Source organism: Cydia fagiglandana, chromosome 10, assembly GCF_963556715.1.
Source record: "Cydia fagiglandana chromosome 10, ilCydFagi1.1, whole genome shotgun sequence".
In the NCBI taxonomy this organism is placed as follows: Eukaryota; Metazoa; Arthropoda; class Insecta; order Lepidoptera; family Tortricidae; genus Cydia; species Cydia fagiglandana.
In genome coordinates, this window is record NC_085941.1 from 20,446,110 (window position 1) to 20,462,085 (window position 15,976).

At 36.6% G+C, this 15,976-nt stretch overlaps 2 long non-coding RNA genes across 2 annotated transcripts; both read right to left on the bottom strand.

Annotated features, from left to right (window-relative positions):
- LOC134668275 (uncharacterized) lies at positions 1-5,205 on the bottom strand. Its single transcript, XR_010098763.1, has 3 exons — positions 5,150-5,205; positions 1,617-1,712; positions 1-54 (listed from the first exon to the last, which is right to left on the bottom strand). It is a non-coding gene; the product is annotated as an uncharacterized LOC134668275 (long non-coding RNA).
- A 4,998-nt stretch (positions 5,206-10,203) lies between these two features.
- On the bottom strand, positions 10,204-14,305 carry LOC134668273 (uncharacterized). The gene is made up of 3 exons (XR_010098761.1): positions 14,250-14,305; positions 11,796-11,891; positions 10,204-10,257 (listed from the first exon to the last, which is right to left on the bottom strand). It is a non-coding gene; the product is annotated as an uncharacterized LOC134668273 (long non-coding RNA).
- Positions 14,306-15,976: the final 1,671 nt, after the last annotated feature.

The window sequence follows — 15,976 nt, forward strand, 5'->3', positions numbered from 1 at the left end:
ATTCTTAGTGTATTCTATCCCTTTACTCTCCACGTACCGTCCGTGCTCATCTATCTGTAAAGTACAAACTATTAAGAAGATAGAAGAAGCAACATGCCAAACTATGACACTAATAGGACTGGTTAGACTCTAACCAGTCCTATTAGTGTCATAGTTTGGCCGTCAGACAAACTCAGGCAGGAAAGACTCCGCGCTGCCAGACCTCCTCCCCTAGACTCTCATCATGCTTGTGATTGCTGTGGCAAGTGTGGCAGGAGATGCCGATGCCGCTCTGGTATAGGACTCTTCAGTCATCGCAGACGTTGCAATCAACCTCCCCGCAACACCCGACGCTGCAACAATCATCTGAATAGATGACGTGGCCAATGGTGATGATGATGATGACACTAATGTAACTACTTTATACCTCGCGCGTCCAATGATACCTAACCTATACCTATGGCAGTTTCTTCTATAGTCGCTTTAGCTTTGGATATGCTTGGGTACCTAATTAAAAGAAATTACTTAAGAAATATGTTTTCTCCACACCAGCTCGGAAAGGCTTACTTTGCACTTCAAAAACTGATAGCAAAGTTGCATTTTATTCACATGTAAGACTAAATAATCTAATGCAGATTTTGAGTTGTTTTCTTATGTTTGCTGGTAAAATTGACTTTTAAATGATGATTTTGGATGATAAATATTTAATTAGAAACATTCATTTGAATTTGATATTTTACATTTAATAATTATTTGCTTCGGGTTAGTGTGGTGAAAAATTTTGTGTTTCACTCGGGAGCAAATTTTGTGTAAAATTCCTCGCAACTCTCAAGATTCTATTTTTCGAACCACTCGCTACGCTCGTGGTTCAAATTTGGAATCTTTCGCTTGCTCGGGTATCAATATTAGCACGAGCGGTTAAACAACAACTTTGCCCCTTTGCAAAAACAGATAACTATTTTAATAAAACATGAGACATACAACACAAAGGGCATTCCCACGTTATAGATGGGGGATTCGTTAATAAAATGGCTATGCCATTTTGTAGCTCGCTGTACACCCAGCAGCCACATTACATAACCTTATTTAATTGAATTTGTTTCTTTATTGTAGCAAATGTTGGCTTTATACTGTTAGAGCTTATAAAGTTAGGAATGACAGAGTAAAAGTCTTGGTACCTACTACGGGATCTGATAACTTTTTAGTGTAAAAGCTTTATGCGCCTAGTCTTGGCAACACTTTACATAACATGTTTTGGTGGGATTTGTTTTACAAATACGGTGCAGCGGGACAATTTCGACTGCGGATTAATTTCAACTATCGAATATCTTCCATGTTTTACATTATTAACTAGAGTCACACAACACACACAGCACATCTTTTGCGCTATCTGGACATGTATGGTACTCTAGTTAATAATGTAAAATATGGAAGATATTTCGATTAGTTGAAATTACCCCGCAGTCGAAATTGTCCCGTTGCACCTTACAGCAGTTTCAAATATAAAGAGGCACGGTAGAGTCAAAAGATAATGTTTTTTTTATATGGAACACACCTATCCAATTGATCATAAAGTGGCCATGCTCTATTGCAGCTGCATGGGTGTACATCCGTGATAAAAAATACATCAAACTTACAATTCCAACTGACGTCAGTTTACACAGCCAGCTACAAGACTCGTTTGAGTTTTTCAGACAATATTCTTCAACCGTCTTTAGTCTTTCGAGTGTTATCTTAAAATAACCGGAAAATAATTAGTGCACGGGTAAAATTATAAAGGAGAGTTAATAGAGACCTATGTAAATCACACTTACGAATAAATTACGTTTAGGCAAAAATTTCATTTTTAGTAGGTACTAGCATTTATCGCTGACTGTACTTTTTTTTTCACAGACAACTAATGCTCATCGCGATAATTGCAACTAACCACGATTAGGTTGCGTTGTTTTATCACAGAGTTTCTACGGCCACCTCCTGTCTCCATCATCAGATCAGCTCGATGATATCATAATATTGCATTGTCCCCCGACTTACATATAAAAAAATAAATAAATAAAAAATCATTTTTTTTATTTTTTACATATGCATGCAAATTTTCGACTTCATCGGAAACTGGGAAAAGCGCCAATTTAACTTGCAAGATTTGATTACAGACCCACACACAGACAGACAACGGGACAGGTGAAACGACGTAAAAAGCTTCTAAAATGCAAAATAACAGTTTTGAATGATTCACGGTTAGTTTCACTAGACTTGTAACGACTGGGATATGTGATAGCGGGAGTTATAGAAAAAGCGTTCTCCCTAGGGAGTTATGAAGTTTCTAGTGCCATAATTAATAGTTCATTAAACTCGCTCAGTAAATGTGGAATTGCACGCAGGTTTAGCGGGAGTTATAGGAAAAGCGTTCTCCCTAGGGAGTTATGAAGTTTCTAGTGCCATAATTAATAGTTTTTTTTCTTTATACTTAATTTTTGTATCGCAAGTGTGATGAAAAACATTGTGTGTAACTTGGGGCGTAATAATATTGCAAACTCGAGTCTATAAATCACTCATGTACTATTATCTACAGCTACACACATATCATAAATCCTCTATGATGCCTTCAAATTCCGCAAATAATGGCCCACATTACGATAAACTGTTTTGTTACAGCAAATATCTCATCTGTGGAAATGTTGTATTAGTTTCATTACTTTATCAAAATCGATTTGGTAATGACATTCAAATCTCGAATATCTCTGATAAAAAAAGTCGATATGACGTTTTATTCGAAATAAAATGTCAATTGCATACCGTCGGCTGAGATTACGTTTGTGCCATATCCATTTTTGAGAAAATCATTTTTTAATGATTCCTAAAATAACAAAAAATTTGCTATAATTGACACTATCGGTTTTTGAAAACAAAAAAACATTTTTTGAAAAATGTTGTGCCATATCCGCAATTTACTATATAGGATAATTACACTCAGTCAACAGAAAATTATCACAAAAGTGTGACATATCCACAACTTTTGTGTCATGTCATACATTATACATAATGGCAAAAATAAAAATGCTTTTATTTCATGATTACCACTGTATTCACAATATGTATTTATTTGGTACTATAAATAGTAAACATATATACCTAAATGATATATACGTTCAATATTACCTAAATGTAAAACTTTCCGAACAATATTTTTTTTGCTTCTTTTCGCTCTCCTGCAAACCATGTATTGTAAGTGGCGTATGGCACAAACGTATTCTCACCCGACGATACAATGTTGACAAATCTCGCATGTTAGTTGGTATCGAACAATATGGCAATCGAACCCGACTCTAGTTTGTCTCTACCTACAGATTATCTTTTAACTAGTTTGTGACTAAAAAAATAATTTGTTGTTTTTAAAGTACCTAACTATATAAACGTTTCGTGTAATAAAGATATTTCGGAGACGTCACTTCATGTCCGCGAGTTCCGCCAGGGAGCAAAGTGCCCCAGTGTCGGCTGTAATAAAGCAGTGAATGTAACTGTACATAATTAGGCATTAAAACACTCGTGTGATTCTGTTATAAAACTAACTTCGTTCGTTTCATAAACCCACACTCGAGTATTGATGTCTTTCATTATGCAGCAGTCACATAAACTACTATTTTTATCAGTCATTCAGATATGAAACGAATAAAATGAAATTGGGAATAATAGTACATTTCGTTTCGATGCTAGTGCGAAAGGTATGTCATTACTTCACGAGTACCGAGGAGAGAAGAATGACATATCCGCACGACGTTTTTAGGGTTCCGTACCCAAAAGGTAAAACGGAACCCTATTACTAAGACTCTGCTGTCCGTCCGTCCGTCCGTCCGTCCGTCCGTCCGTCCGTCTGTCACCAGGCTGTATCTCACGAACCGTGATAGCTAGACAGTTGAAATTTTCACAGATGATGTATTTCTGTTTTGTTGCCGCTATAACAACAAATACTAAAAACAGAATAAAATAAAGATTTAAGTGGGGGGGGCTCCCATACAACAAACGTGATTTTTGACCGAAGTTACAACGTCGGGCGGGGTCAGTACTTGGATGGGTGACCGTTTTTTTTTTGCCTTTTTTTGCATTATGGTACGGAACCCTTCGTGCGCGAGTCTGACTCGCACTTGCCTGGATTTTTAAAACAGTTGCCTAAAATAAGAAAAACAAGTACCTAAGGAATTCTAAACTTACTTATTTTTAGATTTTTCAGGCAAAGCACTCTCATTTGCAATTGCAGCCTTCTCACAAATGTCTGGAGATGTTAAAAATCTATTTCAACATTTTGAGCAACTGTATTAAATAATGAATTTTTAATACATTTGCTCAAAAAGTGCTACTTTACGTGCGGACAGTTGGTTGTCTGGAACTAGTGCTTTTTACTTTTCCAATTTTTTTAAATTTAGACTGTCTTGTTCCAATTCACGACTACTTATTGATGAGTGTTAATATTAGTTTCCTTTAAACGTAATCAGCATAAAAACCTACTGTTAATGTAAGTATACGAAAAATATACCTATTTCATATTTTATTACTTACCTCCTCATCATTATAACACGTTTATTATTTAATATTGATTATTAAAAATTCCGTTCTTAATTATTTAAATACATTTACACGGCATTACAGCATATGCCAGTACACTACACAATTAATAAGTTGACTGAATGGAACGGAATAGCTGCCAAACGCCCATAGATATAATATACTTAAAGACGACGTCTAACCGAGCTGTCACTTTTGTTTAGTGTACGATTAACAATATTGTTTTATTTTTTCGCAGTTGTATTAAAAAACGTCGTTCGATACACGTGCGGAAATGTCATTCTTCACTCGTCCCGAGTCTTATATCTATATCTCGGTACTCGTGAAGTAATGACATACCTTCCGACCTAGCATCGAAATGTACTATTATAACTCCTGCTAACCTGCGTGTGAAATACCACGCTTTATTAGCAAGGGTCATGAAACAGTTATTTTTCACACAAGAGAGCGGCGGCCATCTTTTTGCTAATGTGTAAAAGTTTGAACATTACACTTTTTTTTGGAATATAGAATTTTTTATATTATTTCTACTTTTCGAATCTCGAGCTCGTTCGATCCGCATGGATAAGATAAAAAAGTTCCAAGATGTTTATTTCCAATCAACGTTTACCTCGCCTTCCTGTCCGGGCTCCATCTCGTTCCCGTTGTCTGTATTATTTACTACCTAGAAACACAAAATATTTAAACACGCTACTTACAAAATATATATAGGTACCTACCTAACTGGATATCTGTCCCACAAAGTTAACTAGGGGTCATCCATTAATTACGTCACACGAATTTCAAGGTTTTTTGACCCAAGGAGGGGGCCTTGTCACACTTGGTCACATTTTGCAAACTCCTCCCCCCTGGTGGGACGTCACAATTTTTCAACGAAACCGGAAGATCGAATTACGTATTATTAATTTTTACTCAAAATATTAATAATTTTATAACCAAAAACTGATTATGGAAGAAAATTTAACTAATAAAAATGATTATCGTTCCAAAACCTTGTTATTTAACTGTACAGCGAATAAAATTACTGATGAAGTGAAAGTGACGTCACAAAGTTTGTGACTCCCCCCTCCTTCTTGTCACAACATGTCACATTTTCTTGACCCCCCTCGACCCCTAAACGTGTGACGTAATTAATGGATGACCCCCTACTAATATTCCGAAAACCATTTTAAATTAATAAAACGTTATTTAGAGAAATACCATTTCTACCATAATTATTTTGTGACGTCACGGCTACGTCACAACGCGCCGGCGACCGGAGCGGTGAAGCACGATGCGCGATGGGCAGAGCAGCGGCCGCATCCCCACCCCGCGGACACCGGCGCCGCGCACCTATATAAGCGGCGCGCACCGAGCAGCGGGAGGCAGTCGATGTTTCGAGTAGGGATGGGCGAAATGTGTCAATAGAAAGAAAAAAAGAGTGATATATATATTTTTATCACTGGGCTATGTATCACTCTTTAATATCTTTATCCGTATATATCAGTTGTCCCGCTCGCAACTGTATCGGCGCTTGCTGACTATTTTGCGTCATCTTATGTGTGTGTGTGTGTGTATGTTAGAGAGAGAGAGAGTAGTGGTAGTAGCGAGCGAGAAACACTATACTTAATGTATCTACTTCTCATAGAATATTTAGCGAATGACGCGTCCGAATCCGAACCCGCCCGAACGACCGCTGTTGTCGTTCTTTCGTGTTACTTCGGTCGACGCGCGACCGAGACATCGCTTATCGCTTTAGTAAATTGTTGCCGAGGCAGTGAGAGCTGTACGGATATACTGATACATTCGGATTCGTAAAGACAAGAAGAGTGATTCATGAAAAGAGAAAGATATATATCTTTTTTATCTATCACTCCTGAGTTACCCATCCCTAACTTTCGAGCCCGAGCTGGGAACAACGGCTGCTCAGCCCGGTGTGGCGGCGTGCGTCCTCGCGTTCGCCCCGGGCTTCCCGTAGGACCGAGTCCTGAATAGGCCGCGCCTGTTCCCGCGTAGATAGCCGCAGGACTCTTCCTTCCCTCTCCTAATTGATATGGTTTAATGCTAACGGAATTATTTTAAACTCTGACTACAACCAAAACTACAATACTGACGTACCTAAATAAAAATAAAATTGACAGCATAAATACTAGTGACATAGGATTAACAAATGTAACTAACACAATATTTCTAGGATATCACATTGACAATAAAATAAACCACTCATTTCACATTGACAAAATTTGTAATAAAATTGCTTCTGTAAATTACGCACTATTAAAACTGAGGCCCTCAATAAATCGTAAAACACTTATATCGGCTTACTACGCACTTGTTCACGCTCATCTAAATTATGCCGTAACTACCTGGGGCAATGCTGTTGGAATACAAAGAATTCTTATATCACAAAAACGAGCTATAAGAACCATATTTAGTTTACGCAAAGGCACTTCATCCAGAGAATTCTTTATAAAAAGTCGAATTATGACAGTAATTTAATTATTTATATTTAATAGCCTGTTAGAAATCCATAGAAGTAAAAATGATTTTAAAACACGGAAAGACATACACACATATAACACGCGTAATAAGGATAAGCTATGTGTTCCTACGACAAAGCTAATAAAAACATTTAAGCAAGGTATCTCCCTAAAAGTTACCTTTTACAACCTATTGCATTTACAAATAACGAATAAATAACATGTACAGAATTTAAAAGTAAACTTAAACGTTGCTTTGAATTCACAGATAAAATGAAAAATAATGACTCTCTCATATAAAATAATTCTAAGCATTTTATTTACATTCTATGAAATTGATGTACCTATTTGATCATTTATTATGTTAATAATAAATTTTGATTTATATAATTTTATCTACCTATTAAGACATTGCATGATTAGTTTAGGCAATGACCTGTATTTGACTCGCTAGATGTAACCTGTTTTTGTTACTTGGCCAAATAAAGAAACTTGAAACTATAAAATAAGTGCTACTTATTTCGCTAGGATCAATATTTAAAAAAAATATTGAAGGGAGAAAATAAATTCTAAGGTCCCCTTTTTTAGTCATTCGAAAAGAACTCGTAAACGATGGCCAATAGCAAAAAATGTTTTATTAGGTACATGAATAATTAACATAAAATTTACTACAGAAAAGGTTATTCAAACTTTTTCGCTACTGTAACTGATTCTACTGTAACTGGGCTTACCTTCCTAAGTTCGTCTTTTATGCACTCTAGCACTTCGTCACCTCGTTGGCAGCCCATAGTGATATGCTCGTTCACTGTAAATAAGCAAATATTGTCTTCGGTTACCGCGATAGTTGCTCACGGTATAAAATTCTGTAAAAGTAGGTATATTGCGTGTACATAATGAATTTAAAATACATCCCGACGTTATGCAAAACTACCCACATACATTAATAATGAACAAATACTATAAAAACCTGCCTGCCTGGAGTCTGTCTGTGACCACGAACGTAACGTCACATTCGAAACGTCAAGCCATAAATAAACGTAAGTTTTTACGCAATTAAGTCGTTTTAAAATTATGCATGCGTGAAAATCGTGTTAGTTTAAATCAATATAAAAACTATAAATTATAAATGAGAAAAATAAAAAATAATGTTTTTGAAACTATACCTTGTTATATATCAAATGAAAGAGCTCACTTTGTGAATTTCAAATATATTTTTTTATAATTTTAAAATAAATGGTTTAGAAGTTATTTAAGAAAATAGCCAAAAAATGACCATTCCCCCACCTTTATCTCCGAAACCACTGGGTCTAAAATTTTGAAAAAAATATAAGTACAAAATAGTTCTATACCTATAGATGACAGGAAAACCTATTAAAAATATGCAGTCAAGCGTGAGTCGGTCTAATTACTTAATTTTTGATCCGACCCCTACGGGTTTTTTAAAGGTAATTCACTCGCGTTTCACATATTGTGAAACGCCAATTATTTGGCCAAGCACGAAGTCAAGACTACGGTGTTCAGAGCACCGTATCCCACGCATATCCCTAGGCGGTTTTATGTTTGGATACTTACTAATACTAATTTATCCCATACATTTTATTCACGAGGAAATAAGTATGTATTGTCTGGGAGCTCTGGGACCTTGGAGTTTGGACTGTTATTTAAGGCCTCTGCGCTAGTATAGCTAATGTAGAAGTTATAAAGCTTCTACCTTAGATATATTTTTAAGGGATAAGAGATTTTATTTACCACCTTGGCGAGTTGATTGATTTATATATCCCCATACCAAATTACAGCTTTCCAGCACTAACGATCAACCTCATCCTGGAGATAAAATGAGGAAAAATCGTAAGAGTCCCATTTCGGCCAACCAAAGTCAAGAACGTTTTTATAATACTTATAGGCCTACCATTTATCTAAAACATTTGGTGAAGGCACATTTGTAGTAGAAACAAATTATTCTGAATTTCTCTGTAATTTGTACAAACCATTTCGTAAACTGACATTCCGCTAAACTGTTGTTTTTACATCTTTCTAGCATCCATAACATACGTTAGCAAATAATAAACATTCTGAGTTTCTTACTCTGACTCTACTACACCTGGGAGGTCATTAATCATCCGAACAAAATGTATTGGACCTAAATTACTGCCCTGACTGACTCCTGACCTCGTGTAGTACGGCTTCGACTTGTACCCTGGACAATCTACGTACTCGTACTGGCGCCTATCCCGCATATAGCTGGCGAGAAATGCAATCGTCCGCGGTGTACACCCCGCGTCTGCCAGCTACTTCAGTAACATGCCATTATCAAAGTAAGCATTTGATATGGTAGACTACCATTTACATACTTTTTTAAATCAAAGTAAGTCACCGGCCAGGCCACACCGGTTGCGTGTGCGTATTAGACGTGCACGTGCGCGTGCGCTAGAATGTTAGAACCGCACACGCACACGTCACGCAAGCGGTGTGTCGGTCGTCTCCGCACACACACCCGGTGTGCCCATGCCTTAAGTTTACCTTTACATTATATGTTTTTTTAGTGCAATAAAGTCTAACCCCCTTATTTCATAAACCTTTACTAAAAGGTAGACTTTCGAGCAAAGCGGCTCCGGCGACACTAACGCAGCAACACTGACGCGGCGACAGAGCGATAGTATTATGCAGTATGGAAATGTATGAACTTACTTCCGAGCGCAGCGTCACTATCGCAGCGACAGTGGCGCCGCGTCAGTATCGCTCGGCGATAGCGGCCGTCCTACGCCTGCGCAAGCACTGTCGCGCAGTCGCTGCGATCGCACGTGGTTTTGAGCTTATTTCAATACTCAGAATATCTAAAAAATGAATATTAAACCGACAAAAGCTCCTGAATTTGTCATCGTTCTCGTTTAAATGCTTTTATTAAGACGCTATAAGTGCCTTTACCCTATCCTACTTTTGAAAATTGAGTTGGGTTGGCTTCGCTCCACAGTAAAAGTAACGAAGCAAAAGATCGTCATCCTCCTTTTCTTCTAATAATATTTTCATAATTAATCGGTTCATCACGTCTGCACGTCAACTTTAGTAAACGTTTATGAATAAGGGGGTAAATAAATAAGTGTATATATTTACCACGGCTGCATAGTTTAGGGATTTGTTTCAATTTATGCAATTTGATCTCGAGCTGTTCTGCAGGAAATTCTGATTCCATACGAGGTGCAATGATATTCTTAGTGTATTCTATCCCTTTACTCTCCACGTACCGTCCGTGCTCATCTATCTGTAAAGTACAAACTATTAAGAAGATAGAAGAAGCAACATGCCAAACTATGACACTAATAGGACTGGTTAGACTCTAACCAGTCCTATTAGTGTCATAGTTTGGCCGTCAGACAAACTCAGGCAGGAAAGACTCCGCGCTGCCAGACCTCCTCCCCTAGACTCTCATCATGCTTGTGATTGCTGTGGCAAGTGTGGCAGGAGATGCCGATGCCGCTCTGGTATAGGACTCTTCAGTCATCGCAGACGTTGCAATCAACCTCCCCGCAACACCCGACGCTGCAACAATCATCTGAATAGATGACGTGGCCAATGGTGATGATGATGATGACACTAATGTAACTACTTTATACCTCGCGCGTCCAATGATACCTAACCTATACCTATGGCAGTTTCTTCTATAGTCGCTTTAGCTTTGGATATGCTTGGGTACCTAATTAAAAAAAAATAACTTAAGAAATATGTTTTCAGCACACCAGCTCGGAAAGGCTTACTTTGCACTTCAAAAACTGATAGCAAAGTTGCATTTTATTCACATGTAAGATAAAATAATCTAATGCAGATTTTGAGTTGTTTTCTTATGTTTGCTGGTAAAATTGATTTTGGATGATAAATATTTAATTAAAAACATTCATTTGAATTTGATATTTTACATTTAATAATAATTTGCTTCGGGTTAGTGTGGTGAAAAATTTTGTGTTTCACTCGTGAGCAAATTTTGTGTAAAATTCCTCGCAACTCTCAAGATTCTATTTTTCGAACCACTCGCTACGCTCGTGGTTCAAATTTGGAATCTTTCGCTTGCTCGGGTATCAATATTAGCACGAGCGGTTAAACAACAGCTTTGCCCCTTTGCAAAAACAGATAACTATTTTAATAAAACATGAGACATACAACACAAAGGGCATTCCCACATTATAGATGGGGGATTCAGCAGCCACATTACATAACCTTATTTAAATGAATTTGTTTCTTTATTGTAGTAACAAAACGGCCAAGCCGTACAATTTGACCAAGATGTTGGGTTTATACTGTTAGAGCTTATAAAGTTAGGAATGACAGAGTAAAAGTCTTGGTACCTACTACGGGATCTGATAACTTTTTAGTGTAAAAGCTTTATGCGCCTAGTCTTGGCAACACTTTACATAACATGTTTTGGTGGGATTTGTTTTACAAATAAGGTGCAGCGGGACAATTTCGACTGCGGATTAATTTCAACTATGGAATATCTTCCATGTTTTACATTATTAACTAGAGTCACACAACACACACATCACATCTTTTGCGCTATCTGGACATGTATGGTACTCTAGTTAATAATGTAAAACATGGAAGATATTTCGATTAGTTGAAATTACCCCGCAGTCGAAATTGTCCCGCTGCACCTTACAGCAGTTTCAAATATAAAGAGGCACGGTAGAGTCAAAAGATAATGTTTTTTTTTATATGGAACACACCTATCCAATTGATCATAAAGTGGCCATGCACTATTGCAGCTGCATGGGTGTACATCCGTGATAAAAAATACATCAAACTTACAATTCCAACTGACGTCAGTTTACACAGCCAGCTACAAGACTCGTTTGAGTTTTTCAGACAATATTCTTCAACCGTCTTTAGTCTTTCGAGTGTTATCTTAAAATAACCGGAAAATAATTAGTGCACGGGTAAAATTATAAAGGAGAGTTAATAGAGACCTATGTAAATCACACTTGCGAATAAATTACGTTTAGGCAAAAATTTCATTTTTAGTAGGTACTAGCATTTATCGCTGACTGTACTTTTTTTTTCACAGACAATTAATGCTCATCGCGATAATTGTAACTAACCACGATTAGGTTGCGTTGTTTTATCACAGAGTTTCTATGGCCACCTCCTGTCTCCATCATCAGATCAGCTCGATGATATCATAATATTGCATTGTCCCCCGACTTACATATAAAATAAATAAATCTAAAAAATAAAAATCATTTATTTTATTTTTTATTATCATTTATTAATTTTCGACTTCATCGGAAACCGGGAAAAGGGCCAAATTTAACTTGCAAGATTTGATTACAGACCCACACACAGACAGAGAACGGGACAGGTGAAACGACGTAAAAAGCTTCTAAAATGCAAAATAACAGTTTTGAATGATTCACGGTTAGTTTCACTAGACGACTGGGATATGGACCCCCCCCCCCCCCCGGCCCCGTCCCCCCCCCGTCCCCTGCAATAATTTATATACCGGGTAAATTATAGGTCATACAGAGTAACTTTTACTACAGGACCTACCCCGACGAGAAAAAAAATTGACTCTCACATGCAAAATATCGACAGGAGCACAGCGAAAATATATAAAACAGACAATTTTTGTCCGCATTTTGGGGGTTGGTCCCATGGTAAAACTTGCTCAGTATTACCTATGTGTCGTAGGTATATTCACCCCGTTAATTATTGCAGGTGACTAATAAACATCCTGTACTTCCTATAGTTTGACGTAACTTAGGCATGAAAGGCAGAAGCCAATTCAGCATACAACCACAAATTAAAATTGTGTAACATATTTTTCATCACACTCGCTCAGTAACTGTGGAATTGCACGCAGGTTTAGCGGGAGTTATAGAAAAAGCGTTCTCCCTAGGGAGTTATGAAGTTTCTAGTGCCATAATTAATAGTTTTTTGTCTTTAAGTATACTTAATTTTTGTATCGCAAGTGTGATGAAAAACATTGTGTGTAACTTGGGGCGTAATAATATTGCCAACTCGAGTCTATAAATCACTCACGTACTATTATCTACACACATATCATAAATCCTCTATGATGCCTTCAAATTCCGTAAATAATGGCCCACATTACGATAAACTGTTTTGTTACAGCAAATATCTCATCTGTGGAAATGTTGTATTCGTTTCATTACTTTATCAAAATCGATTTGGTAATGACATTCAAATCTCGAATATCTCTGATAAAAAAAGTCGATATGACGTTTTATTCAAAATAAAATGTCAATTGCATACCGTCGGCTGAGAATACGTTTGTGCCATATCCATTTTTGAGAAAATATTTTTTTAATGATTCCTAAAATAACAAAAAATATGCTATAATTGACACTATCGGTTTTTGAAAACAAAAAAACATTTTTTGAAAAATGTTGTGCCATATCCGCAATTTACTATACTTATAGGATAATTACAGTCAGTCAACAGAAAATTATCACAAAAGTGTGACATATCCACAACTTTTGTGTCATGTCATACATTATACATAATGGCAAAAATAAAAATGCTTTTATTTCATGATTACCACTGTATTCACAATATGTATTTATTTGGTACTATAAATAGTAAACATATATACCTAAATGATATATACGTTCAATATTACCTAAATGTAAAACTTTCCGATCAATATTTTTTTTGCTTCTTTTCGCTCTCCTACAAACCATGTAAGTGGCGTATGGCACAAACTTATTCTCACCCGACGATACAATGTTGACAAATCTCGCATGTTAGTTGGTATCGAACAATATGGCAATCGAACCCGACTCTAGTTTGTCTCTGAATAAAAAAAACTGCGGATGCGTGACGTGCGTGGAAAAACTTTTCATTTGCCGCCATTTGACGTACCTACAGTTTATCTTTTAACTAGTTTATGACTAAAAAAAATATTTGTTGTTTTTAAAGTAACTATATAAACGTTTCGTGTAATAAAGATATTTCGGAGACGTCACTTCATGTCCGCGAGTTCCGCCAGGGAGCAAAGTGCCCCAGTGTCGGTTGTAATGTGGTTGGTGAATATATCATAGAAAGTTTATAATATGTGTGTAGATAAAGCAGTGTATGTAACTGTACATAATCAGGCATTAAAACACTCGTGTGATTCTATTATAAAACTAACTTCGTTCGTTTCATAAACCCACACTCGAGTATTGATGTCTTTCATTATGTACCAGTCCGCATGGATAAGATAAAAAAGTTCCAAGATGTTTATTTCCAATCAACGTTTACCTCGCCTTCCTGTCCGGGCTCCATCTCGTTCCCGTTGTCTGTATTATTTACTACCTAGAAACACAAAATATTTAAACACGCTACATACAAAATATAGATAGGTACCTACCTAACTGGATATCTGTCCCACAAAGTTATTTTTTTTTTTTTGGAGAACCAACAGCTATGACAATACCATAGAAATTATAATGGATACAGAAAGCCAATTATAGGAACTCACAGGTAGTAACATAATACTAAACTTAACTAGGAGTCATCCATTAATTACGTTAACTAGGAGTCATCCATTAATTACGTCCCACGATATGTGTGTAGATAAAGCAGTGTATGTAACTGTACATAATTAGGCATTAAAACACTCGCGTGATTGTATTATAAAACTAACTTCGTTCGTTTCATAAACCCATCGTCGAATATTGATGTCTTTCATTATGTAGCAGTCACATAAACTACTATTTTTATCAGTCATTCAGATTTGAAACGAATAAAATGAAATTGGGAATAATATTTCGTTGCTAGTGCGGAAGGTATGTCATTGCTTCACGAGTACCGAGGAGAGAAGAATGACATATCCGCACGTCGTTTTTAAGGTTCCGTACCCAAAGGGTAAAACGGAACCCTATTACTAAGACTCTGCTGTCCGTCCGTCCGTCTGTCACCAGGCTGTATCTCACGAACCCTGATAGCTAGACAGTTGAAATTTTCACAGATGATGTATTTCTGTTGCCGCTATAACAACAAATACTAAAAACAGATTAAAATAAAGATTTAAGTGGGGCTCCCATACAACAAACCGTTTTTGACCGAAGTTAAGCAACGTCGGGCGGGGTCAGTACTTGGATGGGTGACCGTTTTTTTTTGGCTTTTTTTGCATTATGGTACGGAACCCTTCGTGCGCGAGTCCGACTCGCACTTGCCCGGTTTTTTTAATACAGTTGCGAAAAAATAAGAAAAACAAGCTTGTACCTAAGGAATTCTAAACTTACTTATTTTTAGATTTTTCAGGCAAAGCACTCTCATTTGCAATTGCAGCCTTCTCACAAATGTCTGGCTTTTAAAAAATGAGTTTTTAATACATTTGCTCAAAAAGTGCTACTTTACGTAGCTGTTTAGCGTGCGGAAAGTTGGTTATCTCGAACTAGTGCTTTTTACTTTTCCATTTTTTTTAATACTTTTTCCAATTCACTACTACTTATTGATGAGTGTTAATATTAGTTTCCTTTAAACGTCGCAATCAGCATAAAAACCTACTGTTAATGTAAGTATACGAAAAATATACCTATTTCATACTAGCTGTTGCCCGCGACTTCGTCAACGTGGAATCTTATCTTCAACATTTTACATCTTTAGTACCTATAATTTTTATATCCAAGCAATGTTGATATTAAGTACTTTTCTTTTTTAGCAAGTTGTATGAAGTTTAAAGTCAAGTGGATTTTGATGTTGGTTGCTGAAATTACTTTTCTTGCATTTCTCGTAATAGGTACCTATGCCCTTATACAAAGATTCAAGTTCCGCACTCACAAAATATCTGATCTCCATACAAACTTTCAACCCCTTTCTCACCACCTTGGGGGATGATTTTCAAAAATACTTGAATTAGTTTTCATGTTTTTTTTTAATTTAATACCGTTTTTTAGCAAAAAGTTCAAGTTCCTAGCTTAAAATTAAATTTACACCCCAAGACGAACTTTCATCCCCTTTTTAACCCCCTTAGGAGTTGAATT